Source organism: Sorex fumeus, unplaced genomic scaffold (assembly GCF_029834395.1).
Source record: "Sorex fumeus unplaced genomic scaffold, SorFum_2.1 ptg000083l, whole genome shotgun sequence".
Lineage (NCBI taxonomy): Eukaryota > Metazoa > Chordata > Mammalia > Eulipotyphla > Soricidae > Sorex > Sorex fumeus.
This window is the reverse complement of record NW_026606140.1, coordinates 9,263,629-9,280,452: the sequence shown is the minus strand read 5'-3', so window position 1 is coordinate 9,280,452 and position 16,824 is coordinate 9,263,629. Positions and strand designations below refer to the sequence as shown.

General features: G+C 46.5%; 1 pseudogene; it reads left to right on the top strand.

Annotated features, from left to right (window-relative positions):
* The window catches only part of LOC130039164 (CAP-Gly domain-containing linker protein 1-like), a 192,404-nt pseudogene that overhangs the window by 93,851 nt on the left and 81,729 nt on the right, over positions 1–16,824 (top strand).

The window sequence follows — 16,824 nt, the reverse complement described above, 5'->3', positions numbered from 1 at the left end:
CTGGGTTGGACACATACAAAGCAAAACACTAAAAAGTATTTGATTGTTTTTGTTTTTTTGGCTTTTTCCGGTCACACCTGGTGATGCTCAGAGGTTACTCCCAGCTCTGCACTCAGGAATTACTGCTTGTGGAGCTTGGGGGACTACATTTGATTCTGGGGTCAGCCAGTCGAAACTGGGTCAGCCACATGCAAGACAAATTCCCTTCCCGATGTCCTGTCACTCTGTCTCTGGGCCCGGGTGAGCCAGGCCTTTCTGTTGAGACAGTGCTGACGGGATTCGGTCAGGTCTCGTGACTGAGCCCTTAGGAGCCATTCAGAACCTGTGGGAGATTTCCAAGTGTCCTTGCCGGGGCAGCATGGGCGAAGCACACACATCATCACATTCTATCTGTATGTGGTCGAGAACATGTGTACACACACGTGTCCACAGCCATGCACACACCCCAGTATACACACATGGGCTTCTGTCATGTGCAGACTCATACATGTCCTTGGACATGCAAGCAAGTACATACATACTTGTACAACTCACTCGTGTTTGCCAGGCAGGTACACACTGGGCATTGATAGCTGAGTTTGGTGTAGATTATTTTTGTTTTCTGGGTTTTTTTGTTCTTGTTGTAGTTCTTGTTGTTTTTTGTCTTTTTTGGTCACAGCTGGGGACATTCAGGGGTCACTCCTGGCTCTGCACTCAGGAATTACTACTGACAGTGCATCCCCTATGGGATGGTGGGGTTCAAATGCGGGTCAGCCTTGTGCAAGACAAATGCCCTCCCCGCCGGACTATCGCTCCAGCCCTGGGGTATATATATTTTTTTGGTGGTGGTGGTGGGGGGACTAGTGCCATGCCTGTCAGTCCTTGGAGGCAACTTCTGGCTTTGTGCTCAGGATATTCCTGACAGTACCGGGATTCAGACCGGGGCTAAGTGGCCTTAGCGAGTGCTCCCTCCCAGCCCCCAGATGTTCACCATGTTTATTGGGGCTCCCCCCTAACTCGGTGCTACTCCTGGCTCAGGGTCTAACTGGGCGGCTGCACTCAGACACCTGGACCCTGTGCCAGCCCTTCAGCCCCCAATATCTACGTTTGGAGTGCAAGTTCATTTTCATGAACAGCGTCACAAAATAGAGTGTCTCCCATGTTGTTGATTGGAAGCTACTTTGCAACCTCCTGGTCTGAATATCTGATTCTTTCTCTCTAGAAAGAAAAGTTCGCAGAGGCTTCAGAAGAGGCGGTCTCTGTTCAGAAAAACATGCAAGGTGGGTGCGGGCCACCGGGTGGCTGTGCCGAGGCCGGGGCTCTGTTGGGCCACGCTCAGGGCTCTGCCCGCTCGTTTCCCGCAGCTGACTTCCTCCGGCTCTTTCCTCTTTGACTTAAAGTTCATTCCCAGAGACCCGAGCAGGCCAGGCACTTGCCTTGCCCACTGCCACGCTGGTATCCATCTCTGATACCAGCAGGCTAATCCCTGAGTATAGAGCCCAGAGGTACCCTGGGCATGGCGCGCGCGCACACACACACACACACACACACACACACACACACACAATTTTTTGCTTTTTTTTCTTTAAATCTATTTTCTTTGTTAATAATGTAGGAGTACTACTAATTATTCAGTCATTCATTAAGCTGATTTAATTGGGCATGAACTCCACATTACTTATGATTTTTAAGTTCTCTTCTGAATGTTAATTTTATTTTATTATTTTATTATTATTATATTTCCCTCCATTTTTTTATTCATGTGAGATATAGTTACAAAGCTTTCATGTTTGAGTTTAGGTCATACAATCATCAAACACCTGTCCCGTTACCAGTGCACATTTTCCACCACCAAAATCCCCAGTATTCCACCAGCCCCACCCCTGTGCCAACCCTTCCCCTGCCTGTGTGGCAGGCAGATAATTTCCCCCATGCTCTCTCTCTACTTTGGTTACATTCAATATTTTGACACCAGTCCCACCACCACTCAAACCTGCTGAAAGGGCAATACTAGACGATTTGTTTTGTATTGCTTCTTATGGCTAGAATATAATGACCAGGAAGATCTGTGTCATTCTCTTCCGGGAGTTGTACTGTATAGTCTCTGGGTCTTGGCCATTGATGAGATTACATGGTACTGGGGAGCAGTTTGTGGGTGTGACTGCCAAGCTACTGAAAAACTGGGAATGTGGCGGGAGGAGGCCCAGTCCTGATCTGAGCAACCTGGAGCTCTCAGTCACGGGTTCCCGTTTACCTCCGGGCCACTGACCCTAATTGCATCTTTTGATCTCTTTTGAGATTTATGGGTATCTGAAATAAGGCCAATAAATGAGCTTATATAGCTGAGCTGGAGGTGGTTTGTGGGTGTGTCTCCCACATAGTGAACTTTTGGCCGTTTAATTTCTTGGTAAACTTGACCCCAAGTAGTTGGGGTCTGACCAAAGGCACAGCAGCAATTTGGGGGTATCTGGAAGTCTGAAGGCACCATCAGGCTGCTGATGCACTCACCCCGCAGGTACAGGTTGACCTGCTGGTGGCATAATTGCCCTAACATTACTGTTTGTGGTGACATGCAGGTGTGCTTGGGAAAGTGCTGTGTGACCTGGCAGGGAGCTGGCTGGGTGGGAAGATTTTGTGACTCCCCGACAATACCCCGAGTTCATCCTGGCACCAGACCCGCCGTCTCCATGCCCAAACCTCCTGGTGTTGCCCCCCGCCCCTCGTGACCGCAGACTCCAGCGTGAGATTTGATGGAGTCTGCCAGACAGACTCTCAAATAATCCCGATGGTGCGTGAAACATATTAAACTTCTAACTTTATCCTAACTAGAAACTGTTGATAAGTTACATCAAAAAGAAGAACAGATTAAGGCTCTGTCTTCTGAACTGGAGAAGTTAAGAGGAAATTTAATGGGTAAGAGATGGTCTCCGGGTGTCGTGCAGGGCACCCCGGGCGTGAGGTGCCTCCCTGCTGATGCTCCCGCCCCCCCCAACTCAGCCTCCCGTTCTCCCTCAGGGAGCCCCTGCAGCAGGTCCCAGTCCCCCTCCCGCCCGGGCCCTCCAACCACCTGTCAGTTCCTGGACCCTGTGACACTCCTGCCACCTTGGCCCTGGGATGTCTATCAAATGCTGCCCAAGGTCCTCCCTGACTGCCGTCTATGAGGAGCCTTGTACGGTCAGACCCCCACCCTGGCCCCATTCTTTGCTCGCTGCCTGCGTTTCTTCCCTGTCTTGTGAGTTGTCCTTGGTTTCACTGGCTGCTGCTCGGTTCGAGCAGTTTTCACGGGGCCAGAGAGTGAAAAGTCCTCAGAGGGAGGCCTGGGACAGAAGCACAGGGAACGCTTAGTTACTTACGATACCCCAACGCTGTTCTCCCCCACCACCCTCCCTGCATCTCTCCCTGTCTTTCTCTCTCCCTCTGTCTCTCTCCCTCCTTTCCTCTCTCCCTCCCCCCTTCTTTTCCTCCCCCCCCAACTCCCTCTTCTCCACTCCCCTCAAATTGAAAGAGAGAGAGAGATGTGCGAGAAGAGCAGTTGAAGAAGGCAAAGGCCAAGTTGGAAAATGACATCGTGGACATCATGAAAATATCCGGGGACAACTCGTCACAGCTGAAGAAAATGAATGACGAGCTACACCTGAAGGAGAGGTGCGTGTGTCGGGCTGCTCTTCCGGAACGTTCTGTGGTGACGCCTGCAGCCGCGAGTCACCCTCCTGGAATTCTGTCTGCTGCCCTCTTCCCAGATCTCTGAGGCTCCTTCATGGACCCTCAAGTCAGCTGCTCAGTTGGAATGCCGCAGCGTCACCCACTTTTTTGTGTGACTTGTGAAGAAAAGGTGGTGGGTTGCTTGTGGCATGGCCTGTCCCAATCACCGGAAATAGTCCCCATCCGAGGAAGGATAGCTGACCCATATCACACAGAGAGAAGTTTGTCTGTTTGGTCTTAGGGCCACTCCTGAGGTTGCTCAGGGGTCACTCCTGGCAGAGCGGGGGGTTCATAATGGGATGCTGGGGTGAACCCAGGTCGGCCACTCAAGGCAGGCTCCCCCTCTGCCGCTTCGGGCCTTGTCTTCTTCCCTCTGCATAGCTGCTGGATAAAGAACGAGTGTTTCAAGACAAACCTTTTGCGGGCATGTTCAGAACCATTCATTTTTTTCATTTTGGGGGGGGGGTGTTACACCCCGTGACACTCAGGGCTTCCTCCTGGCTCTGCACTCAGGAATTACTCCTGGAGGTGCTCGGGGGACCCTCTGGGATGCTGGGAATCCAACCTGGGTCTGCCACATGCAAGGCAAACACCCTCCCCGCTGTGCTATCGCTGCAGCCCCACCATTGAGGTTTGACTTTTGCACTGTTAACGCTTAGCCGAGCGGCCAGCCTGCCCCAGCTGGGCACGGCGTCGGAGTTTCCCGCAGAGAGTGCCGGTATCTGGGGGCCATCCTGGAATCCCCCAGCAGAGCTTGGCTCCTGGGTTCAGAACCCCTCTGATCCCTTCCCTAGCCAACCCTGTCCGACCACAACCCCGTCCAAACCCATCAGCCCTGACTCCAGGGTGCTGTCCTTTTGTTTTCTCTCGTGGCAGATGTGGTTTGATCACCTTGTCAGCTGGAACCTAAATTTTGTGAACACTTTTTGTCATATGTTATTACTCATTTTTGTTTTTTTTTTGGGTGGAGGGTGTAAGGGAGTGATGCCCAGCAATACTCAAGGAGTGCTCCCTGCTCTGTGCTCGCGGATACTCCTGGCCGTGCTCAGGAGGGGAGAAAACCCAGGCCACCTGCATGCAGGTGGTGTCCTTAGCCCATCGAACCATTGCCAAGAACTGAATTTCGGGCCTCACTCATGCGAGTCTCACCCCGACCTCTGATCCTGATTCATCATCTTGAAATGGTAAACTGAGGCTGGCAGTTGGCATTACCGTGCTGTACTCCTAACTGCCACGATTGTTAGTTTTCAGAATGCATCATGTTCCCCCTCCCCACGTCAGATGTTGATCCCAACACCGTCACGAAGACAGAACTGACTGGTGGCCCCTTATTTGAGTCACAGAAGTGCTGGAAGTTTTCAGCATTCTTCTGAAAAATCTTGACAGCTTTTTTGGCAACTTGTTGGTGTGTGGAAGAATTACAGCTGCAGCTCCTGAAGGCTAACGAGCACGCGGACCTGCGACAGAAGAGCATCGGGGAGGCCACACTCAGGGCAGAGCAGAGCCAGCAGGAAGCGGCCAGGAGACACGAGGAGAAGGAGGAGCTGTACAAGAAGCTGTCAGACCTGGTGGGCAGAGCAGAGGGGCCGCGCGCGCGCGCGTGTGTGTGTGTGTGTGTGTGTGTGTGTGTGCATTCATGTATGTGTATGTGTATGTGTGCTGGTGAGCAGAGTAGAGGGGCCACATATACGCGTGTGTGCTGTGTGTGTGTGCTGGTGAGTAGAGCAGAAGAGCCACGTGTGCGAGTGTGTTTGTGTGTGTGTGCTGGTGAGCAGAGCAGAGGGGCCATGTGTGTGCAGGTGTGTATATCTGTGTGTTTGTGTACGTTGTGAGTGTGTGTGTTCGTGTGTGTGCGTGTGTGCTGGGAGCGGGCAGAGGGCTGACGGTGGCACCCGGCTCCCTACAGGAGGAGAAGGTGGATGTGAGCTGCAGCCAGTGCCAGGCTCTGCAGGCCGAACTTGCCAAGGCCAGCGCGGAGAGCCAGGCGCAGCACGAGGAGGCGCTGCAGGCCCTGCCAAAGCTGCTGTTGCACGCAGAGGAGAAGCTGCAGGCGGCGCAGGCAGAGAATGGGAGCCTGCTGCGGGAGGTGGCCGAGCTGAAGATGCAAGCCGACAAGGCCAAGGTGGGTGGGCGCAGGGCAGCGCTGCGGCAGCTGGCGGCTGTCTCGGGGTCGGGCTCTGTTGGGGGGCCTCAGCCTGCAGCCTCAGACACTTCCCCTACCCGGTTACGGCTGTGAGAGCTGGAAGGGGGTTGCTCCCGCGGCGCCCGGAAGAGCATGCGGAAGCCCAAGGACCCCAGCTTGGTTTTCCGTTTTGTTTTTAGCTTGTTCAGTAAGTTCAGGCTTTCGTGTTTTCACTTGATTGATTAAAGGCATTTTTTAGCGTGTATCAGAGAAATGTTAAGGTTTGAGGCTCAGTGGAGAGAAATAGAGTGGCTGGAACTAGTGCAGCAAGAGGGCACTTGCTGTGCACGTGATCCACCGGGGATCCCCAGCGTCCCCCATGGTCCCCCAAGCACCCAGGAAGAAGCCGTGACCTCTGCCGGGTGTGAACCCCAAAACAAAAAAGAAAATAATGTACACACACATATATGTGTGTACATATATAACATGTACATATGTGTACATTTTATGTACATATAATAAGTGTATTTTAATACATATGTACATATTTTGATACATTTTTAGTTCTACACGCTTTATACCTGTTATTCGTCGATTGCCTCGAGCAGGCCCCAGTAACGTCTCTTTCATCCTAGCCCTGAGATTATATTCAATGCTCTTTAGGAGAATGAGACCCATCATTGTTGCTGGTATTTGGCATATTTGGTGCGCCACGGGAAGTTTGCCAGACTCTGCCCTGTGGGCAGGCTATATTTGATAGCCTGCAAGTTTGTCCAGAGTAGGAATGAGATAATAAGATATCATAAAAAGATGTCCTGATAAGATGTCGCGTGGCCGCGAATGGCCAGGTGGTGGGTGTGACCCCCGCCCACTGGAATTTGGAGGATCTGGGTGGAGGATGCTCGACTCCAATTCGAGTAGGCTTGGAGATCTCGGCCCCGGAACCTGCGTGGCTTTGTCCCTCTGCCAGTACCTTCATGTGTGCGTAGAGTGGTCTCAGCATGGTGGTGGCTGGTCCTGGAGGTCTTCGGCTGCCGGAGCCCTGGTCGCTTTATACCATGTATAGTTTATATATATGTGTATGCATATACGCATATGTGCTTGTATGTATATGTGTGTGTATATATATATCTGTAAGCCAATGAAAAGAAAACGGAAGCGAGCTTACATCAGAGGAAACCAGGGCTGCTGAGTGGCGGCCATGGCCCGTGTGTGTGTTGGTGCCCGGCCTCTTTCCACCACGCACCGCAGCCAGGGCTACGTCTCCTCTCTGGACCACCTTCACGGCCCAGTTCTGTGGCCAGCAGCCTCGTGTGCATGCTCAGGTCAGTCCATTCCGGTAACATGACCGTCAGCGGTTATAGTACCTGCCAATGGTTTCACAGCTGAGGAAGGCTGGACATCTTTGGGCTTCTTTGAACTACCCAGGACTCGGGAGGAAGAGGATCCAGTCTTTGGATCCCTCTTCTTCCCCAGTGCATCAAACTCTTGCACAGACTCCAACATGTGCATGCCCTGGCAGCTGTGGGGCTTTTTAAGGGCTGCTTGGCACAGCTCAGATTGATTTAACTTATGTTTCATCCTGGCAATGGTGGTTTTCTCTTCTGCCTTCACCTTGTTACATGTCTGCCTACTGTCATCAGCTTTCTTGGAGTTTTCTCTGGCCTTTTTTGTCTTCTCCTGCCCATGGCTTTTGGTCTTGGTGAACCTGCTGGATGCAGCTTTCTGAGGTTTTCTGTAGGGTTTGGCCATGGTCACAGGACACCTATCACTGGCTGCAGCATTACAAACAATCCCTGATCCCCCTCGCAAGTGTTCTGGATCTTTGGAATTGATTTTGGCCTTGGTTTCTCTCTCCAGAGGCTCAAAGGCCTGGTTTTTGTTTTTCCGTATTGAGTGGGAAAATAGGAGAGAGAGAGTTTTGTGCCATTTGCTATTTCAGTTACCACATTCTGTTCTTCTTTTGGCAAATTTTCAATCAGAAAGAGGCTTTCATTCACTTTCTTCCCAGTTCTAGCAGTCTCCAACAGCCAAGCAACACTGACTGTCGGTAAATTCCACTTCTTGGAAGCTTCATATTTTGAACCATTAGGTTCTTTCAATACAAGATGTGTACTGGCAAGCATGCCTTTTTTAGCACTTGATTTGCGAACAAAGAATTCTTGTACACTCGCTCCAAGGAGATTTGCTAAGTAGGCCAAAGATTCTTTTTCTGTGCCTACACATTGGCTGAATTAAATAACACAATCCTCTAAAGGAGTCTTTCCTGTCATTACTGGGACTGGTGTGAAGAGAGGATCTGATCTTGGATCAAATAAATTCTCATAGTCTAGACATGTTACCAGCCAAGTATTGGTAACAACGTCTCCCACAGTTGCTTCTACTTGGCAGCCCAGCAGAGGGACCACAGCATAATCAGCAATAATTCTGCTCTGAAGGGACACATTTTTTCCAGCATTTTCTCGACACTACTTCCACTACCCAGCCGTCGCCACACTCCAGGACGCTTTCTGGACCCGCGCGGCCTCTTCGCGGCCGCACGACACATCATAAGACACTAAATACCCATCTTCCAGAATTGTCGTACCGTATTTGATAGGGTTCAAATATGGTAACACCTACAAGGGTGATTAGAGGTCGCCCCAAAAGCCTCTATCCCTCTCGGAAAGACTGGCAAGCTACCGAGAGTATTCCACCCGCACGGAAGAGCCTGGCAAGCTATCCGTTGTGTATTTGATATGCCAAAACCAGTAACTACAACTGGTCTCATTCACCTGACCCTGAAGGCTTCACCGACATGGCAGCACTGAGAAGGATGAGAAAGGAGAGGCCGACAAAATCTCAAGGCCGACTTAGGCTGCCACAACGAAGGAAGACAAAAATGATTGTCTGTACTTTCAGTGCACGTACACTAGCATCAGATGCATCCATCGAGGACCTGATGGTACAAGCGCGAATGATCAAGTACGACATCATTGGTCTGACCGAGACAAGAAGGCACGAATCTCACCATGCTGTTTTCGACACTGGAGAAGAATTGTTCCTCGGAACATGCGATAAAAGAGGTGTTGGAGGCGTCGGTGTCCTTGTCAACACAAACTTGGCCAAGAGCATTGATTCATTCGAATGCCTAACAGCCCGAATCGGATGTTTACATTTGAATAGATGTGACTCACTGCCTGCAGTTTCTATCTTCGTTGTCTACGCACCAACATCTCATTATGATGAAAGAGAAATCGAGAAGTTCTACATGGAGTTAGAGTAGTTCTATAAAGAAGACCACACCTTCTACAAGATCATTGTGGGTGATTTTAATGCCAAGATAGGACCGAGAAGATCAGCTGAAGAACTTCACATCGGGACCCATGGCCTAGAATGGAATGAACAGGGTGAGAGACTGTCTGAGTTCATCTTGTCGACCAAGACCATTCATGGTAACTCACAGTTCCAGAAGGCAGAATCTAAACGATGGACATGGGAGTCTCCCGGTGGACGATTCCACAACGAAATAGACCACATCATAGTCAATCAACGGTTTTGCCTGACCGATGTCACTGTTGTCCCAGAATTTCGAACGGGATTGGACCACCATCTCCTTCGTGCAAAATTCTACTTCACAGAGCTGGGAGAAAGGCCTGCGAAGTTCAAAAAGAGAACCCCCAGAATGACCACCAACTGGGAACTCTTTGGTACTATTGCGGCAACGTGGGAAGATGCCATTGTTGACAACATTGACGAGGAATATGATCGACTGGTTCAGCACCTCCATGAATGTGCGAGGAATGCCAAGAGAGAGATAGCCACAAAAAATTGCCTATCTTCGAAAACTCTTGAGCTAATTTGCCAGCGTGGTTTGGCGCATGCCTCAGGCAACCACAAAGCAGTGCAGAGATGCGATCAAGGAAGACCTCAAAGAGAGAAGAGCAGAAGTACTGGTAGATGTGGCAGAAGCCGGGAAAAGTATTCGTAATGCCCGCCTGTCCTTCGCCAACTACAAGCCCAAGATGACTGCCCTCCGACGTCCTGATGGATCCATCACATCCTCCAGAACGGCAATGGAGAAGATTATCCATGACTTCTACTCAAATCTCTTCGATAGACATGTCCACTTGCCAACATACCAAATTCCACAGGATGGATATGTTGTTCCCAAAGTTCTCCCTTCCGAAATCCGACAGGCCATATCGTCGGTAAAGAAACAAACAGCACCAGGCCCAGACAAGGTCAGACCTGAACACCTGAAGAACCTGCCATCAGTACTCATCAATACACTGGCTCGGCTCTTCACTAGCTACCTGTCTGAATACAAGTTTCCGTCCCAATGGAAAACCAGCAGGACCGTACTACTGTTCAAGAAGGGAGACATCCATGACATTGGCAACTATCGCCCGATCTGCCTATTGTCTGTCATCTACAAGTTGTTCACTCGAGTCATCCTAAATAGGATTGGCAGAATACTAGATGAAGGACAACCATGCGAGCAAGCCGGGTTCCGCAAAGGATTCAGCACCATCGACCATATCCACACGATAACCAAGCTCATTGAGGTTTCTCGGGAGTTCAAGATGCCGCTCTGTTTAATGTTCATTGATTTAAAGAAGGCCTTTGATTCTGTTGAGACGGAAGCGGTCATTGAAGCCCTAGCCAATCAGGGCATTCAAGCCCAATACATCAGGATCCTCCGTGAGCTGTATTGCGGATTCACTACCAGGATCTCACCATTCTACAAAGAAGTGATTGTTGATGTCAAGAGAGGGGTGCGGCAGGGTGATACCATTTCACCGAAACTCTTCAGTGCCACCCTCAAGAACATCATGCGACGACTGGAATGGGAAGGAATGGGAGTGAAGATAGATGGTCGGCAACTACACCACCTCCGCTTTGCTGATGACATTGTTTTAATAACACCAAACATCAGCCAAGTGGCACAAATGCTGGCCGACTTTGACCGTGAGTGTGGAAAGGTAGGACTACAGCTGAATCTTACTAAGATAATGTTCATGAGAAACAGCCTCGTTCCTGATGCCCCATTCGCTCTCAACGGAACGACCATCTCTGAATGCAACAGCTATGTGTACCTAGGTCGAGAGGTCAACATGACAAATGACCTGGCATCCGAGCTGCGCGGGAGGAAGAGAGCGGCTTGGAACGCCTTCAAGATCGTCGAAGAAATAGCTAAGAGGACGAAGAACCTCCGGCTCCGGGCACATCTCTTTGATTCCACTGTTCTTCCTGCATTAACATATGCTTCAGAGACCTGGGCCCTACGCAAACAAGATGAGAACGCTATTCAGGTCTCCCAAAGAAGAATAGAAAGAGCTATGCTTGGAATATCACGTTTCACTCAAATGAGAGAAAGAATCCCGAGTTCTGACATCTGTCGATGATCAAGAATCAGGGATGCTGTCTCATTTGCCAAGGTGTTGAAAATCAGATGGGCTGGTCACGTAGTGAGATTTAAAGGCGACCGCTGGACTAGAGCTGTTACCAACTTGATTCCATGGGATGTCAAAGGATTGCGTGGCCGCCCACCTACCAGATGGTCAGACTTCTTCGTCAAGATCATGAACGATCGATTTGAGGCCTTTCATGTTCCCAGAGCGAACAGATGCCATTGGGCTAGACTAGCACGTGACAGGGACACATGGAGATGTTACTGGTGCCCGCTCGAGCAAATCGACGACTAATGGGAAGTTAAGTCATTAAGTGATGTGAGTGGGAGGTCCCATTAGTGCCATCTGAGTTTTGTTGGCCCTGATTCAGAGTGATGTTATCTGTGTTATTCATTCCCTGCGGATCTATGCATTGATATAAGTCTTCCAAGCAATCAAGGAACTGGGGAATTTGTTTATCTTCCACCCATGTCGTGATGTCCTCTCCAGAAAGGAGAGGTCCTGGAGTGCGTTGATGGCAGTAAACCACCTGGCTTCCTTGTTGGGAAATGAACGGCTATAATTCTGATTTGGAACCTGAGATGGTGTCCTTTGAACAAGAGAGGCAGAAAGTGATGCGTACAGAAACACCATGTGGTTGGTATCTAAGGTTTTCTCATAGCGAGCTGCCATAGACATGGTGGAGACTTTGGTGTTTTGGTCAAGGATAGTCACAGTAAAGTCTCCCATGTAAGACTTCTTTTCAGTACTTCTTGCAATATCCCACTCCAAAACATTTGGGTTGGATGCAGACAATGTGGATAGCTGGCTCTGGCCAGACACTCCAGGCAGGATTGTTGTGCTAGAATGTTGGTCAAGATTGGCACTACCCATGAGTGGTTGTAAAGAGATGCCAGAATCTGAGGGCAGGAGCCAAACAGATCTACCAGCTGCAGTAGGTATGCTGGAGTAGTTGCAGACACTTCCTTTTAGGGAAGCTGCATTGTTCACCATGGGAAGGGGAAACCGCAGAGAATGTGCAGTTCCCAATACAGATGGAGTTTGAATATTTTCTGTAAGGAACAAGAGGGTGATGAAAAAAAATTGTGAGACTGATAACCGACAACGTTTTTTTTCTATTTGGGACACACCCAGTGATGCATAGGGGTAATTGTTGGTTCATGCACTAAAGTATTACTCCTGGCAGTGCTCAGGGGTCCATATGGGATGCTGGGCATGGAACCCAGGTTGGCCGTGTGCAAGGCAAACTACCTATCTGCGGTGCTATCACTCCAGCCCCCTCTGACTACGTTTGAGAGGAGCAAAATTCACTTAAAGTTTCAGGTATAGAGGAGATTCTAATACCAATAGTTAAGTAAGTTACCAAAAGTCCAAACAACTTTGGGTGGTTGAAAGGCTGGAACATTTTACATTTTGCACTTCGTGTATTTGGCAGCATGCTCCCAAAGTGAACACAGAGCTATAGAAGTGTCTGGTGATGTTGGTATATGGAATTGTTGCTTAGAGCTAATTTCTCCTCGTCCTAGCTCTACTTGTAGCTTGCTCTCCTGTTGAACTTTACATTATTGCCTAGAATGGAAGCATTTTAAAACTAGGAAGTCTTAAGAGAATGACTAACATTTTATTGAAGAAGAAAGAAACCTGAGGCCCAGAATTGATAAAGAGACTTGTTCAAGCTTTGTCCTTTTTTATTTTTTTGCGGGGGTTGGGGTGGAATAGATTTAGACCGATATCTGGCAGTGATCTTGAGCTATTCCTGGCTCTGTACCCCCTTGTATTGCTCAGGAGACTGGATGCAGTGACAGAGATCCAACTGAATTAGCTGCCTATAAGGCAAATGCCTTATCCCCTCCTGTAGTATCTCGCTGTCCCTTATGTATTACCAGGTTCCAGAACCTAAGCATGTGGACTTTCTTGCTAGGACTCTGCCTTGATCACTAAAATGTCAGACTCTAGGAGGAAAATACTTTCCATTTATATAGGCATGTGGGATCGTTACAACTATTAGCAGTGTAATCTTCAGGATTGTCTTTTCTTGTGCAGTTCCTATCTATTACCTATGGCTCACATATAACTCAATCCACTTGATGAATTAAAGGTTCACAACTGTACCCTGGTTTCTGATTCCCCCTCAAAAATGAGTACTTTAGTTATTCTTAAGATGTGCTTTTGGAAGGAAGAGTATTGTTTAAATTCTGACTCTCAAGTTGCTTTCCTGCAAAGGAGTTTTTTATAAATCGAATTAATAATAATGTAAACACAGAAATAAAATTTGTCTGTTTCACGTGACTTACAATGTGAGAAGAATAGAGACCAAGAAAAATTATGAAAAATATCTATCACCGAACTGAAAGAGAAGTATGTAGATATTAATGAAATCTGGGCTACGTGGCAAGCAGCATAATACAGTAATTGATTCAGGGCAGTGCCAAGAGTACGCCCTGACCAACAGTGAATGTCGTCCTCAAACACAACAAAGAAAACAGTACAAAAGTTTATTAAGAAATTGTGTCATGTATATGATATGAAGATGAAATTCTGTTTTAGCAAGAACTACTATCCAAAAAAGGTAATAGAAGGTGATTTTTGAGTGTATAGCTTACCAGTCCGTAAAACAGAAGATTTACTAGTAACTGACATAACAAGCAGAAAATATAATAAATGTGATTGCATTTGGTAGCTAGTATATGTTCTAAAGGAGTATAAACCTGATAAAAATATAATAATTACAAGGAAATGACATGATTATTATCATTCATACCTATGAATATTAGCCATCAAACAACAGGTATTAAATAGAGTATACCATTTCAGTAAATCACGCAAGAAGCAGAAATGACCATTTAAAAAATGGTCACAAAATTTCAAATTTATTTTTAAAACCTATATGACCAGTATCTTTATCAACCAGGAAAATGTCATTCCCACAGTTTCACAAACAATCACCAAAATCCAAGTTAAATATTTTTATGTAGGAAAACTCAGACTCCACAAAATTGAAATCAATGTGTACTTAGACATCTCAGACTTGACTTTTTTCTTTCTTCTTAGGATCTAAAAGCAGATGTCTACTGCTATCAAAATGCTGTCATGTTACGAAGAAAACTACTTTTTTTTCTTTTTTGGTCACACACGGCACTGCACAGGAGCTCCTCCTGGCTCATGCACTCAGGAATTACTCCTGGTGGTGTTCAGGGAACCATACGGGATGCTAAGAATCGAACCTAAGTCAGCGACATGGAGGCAAATGGCCTACCTGCGTGCAAGGCAAATGCCCTACCTCACACTCCAGCCCAGAAAGAAACTCTTTGTGAAGATGACAAGTTGTCTTAACCTGGACCCTACTTACCACACAAAAGAATCAATTCTCCTGCTTCAATTTAGAAGATATTACTTCTGTATTATAACAGGCAGACCATACATGACCTTACAAACTAGAATGTAATAAAATCATTAAAGATGATTATCTTCCATCCCCCTAGGTAACCAGTATTAGTTATTTATAGAAAGTATCATTTCTAAAACGTGTTTACATTCAAACCTTCCAAGTGCCAACTGTGTTCTAGAGACAATAGGAAAAGAAACTACAACCATGGTTTTCAGATAGGCTATTTTTTCTCTAGTTGAGTTAGGTACTCTACTAGAGACATAGTATGTTTTATAGTCCTATAATTGATGAAAGTCAACTGCTTTGACTTGCTCTCAGCATAGTTAACTCTATTTTTTCTGTTTTGATTTGAACTACTTGGTTTCTCCAACATTTTATCTCAAACTGTTTCTCCTTCCTTGATAATTTCTCTCCATAATCTTTCTTTTTTATTTTATTCTCCCTCATATCATCTTCTACTTCTTGGCTTTTGTTGATCAAAGCTTGTTGAAAATAACCCTAAACTTTCTTACCCTGATGACTTGCCCCCCTAGCACGCAGCACTCCACACCTTCCCCACAATCCAGTTTTTCTTATTGAGTTTAGAAAGAAAACTCAAAAGAATAGCACTAAATTTAAAATACTAAATTATATATACAAGTGGAGAGCCCACTACAGATAAAACATACTGGTATATATTAGGTTTTCTACCAAAACTGCATTTTCTATTTATGTCAAAATATTATCTCTGATTTACTTTATTTCATGCATATCATGACAAAATACTATTAAAAGGAAAAGGAAAGGCAGAGTGAACACTCATATATAAACATGTACTTGAGGTCGTAAATATGTATCAAATATAATTTAATAAATGAAGAAATACCATTTGTATTTGAGAGAAAGGAAGTCAATGTCTAAAATCACACAGCAAATATGGACGTCAAGCTGCAATAAAGCTTACCATATTCTAGTTGAATACTTTCCTCTATGAATACATGCTGCTTTTCCTTAACTACTAAGATTAGGGATAAGAAATCTCATAAAAGCTTTGAAAAATATTATTCCTTACCTGACATGATCAGAAACGAGGAAATATCAAGGAAAGGTAATTGAGAAGAGGAGACGATATGAGAGTACGTTTGAACACTGAAGCAGGAGTCCACAAGGGTCCAGTACTGATAACTGATCACTGGTGATTGGTCATTGGTCACTGGTCACTTTCGATGATCCAAACTTGTTTCCAAACATCTGCACGGGAGTCCCAAGATTCTACCAGGTGCTGGTAGTTTTGGTGGGAGAGTGATGTCATAAAGCAGGCAGTTGAAAGGTAGAAGCTAGCCAATAGTGAGGTCGGATTCCCAAGAAGAAGACTGGATTGGATAGACTGAGAGCAGGCTAGAGAAATGGAATCTTACAAGACAGTTATAACAGTTTCACTTTCCTTAGACTCTTAGGTTAGGGAAATATTCTATTACACTGATGAGCTTACATATTTCATTAATAAATGTTACTAGGTAATAATTTATATTGCCTAGTTAATGAATAACATTAAGTTCTACTAGTGTATTTTGTATAATGTTTTATAACGAAAAATAAATTATATGTTAATGTTTTATGATATACATTGTTACTTACTTTAGGGGTAGGAAATGTTGGAATATTATAAGAAATCTTCCCGTAGCAAAAACCCCTAAGTTTAGGGTGTTCTGCTAGCAGACATCCACCCAGAAAAGAAAAGTAGGCAAGGATAGAATAGATGACACAGTATCTTCCAGTTGTAAACTTGTGTCAGGCAAACATAGACTAATACTTTGTAGGGTCTTTTAGATTCAGGGGACAATATAGTCATACCTAGAATAAACAAATTTCACAAGCTTTTATTTATTTATTTTGATTTTGGGTCCTCACATAGCCATGTTCAGGGCTTGCTCTTGGCTCTACGCTCAGGAATCACTCCTGGAGGAGCTCGCAAGACTGGGTGCAAGAGAGGTACCCTGCCCACTGAACTATCTCTCCTGCGAAAACAACTTTAAATTTTACCCATGCCTACTGATTCTCTGTGAACTACACTAGCCTCTGCTCTCCAGGTACCTGTGGCATGTTTATATACTTCCTAACTGTCCTTGATGTCTCTGTCAACTCCAACATTGGCTCACCTGTAGGGATTTGCTGGGGTTGGGGGAGCAATATTGCATCATATTGACCTGCGAAAAGACCACTTAATGCTGCACAGGTGATCCTAAAGCTAGGTCAGTCCG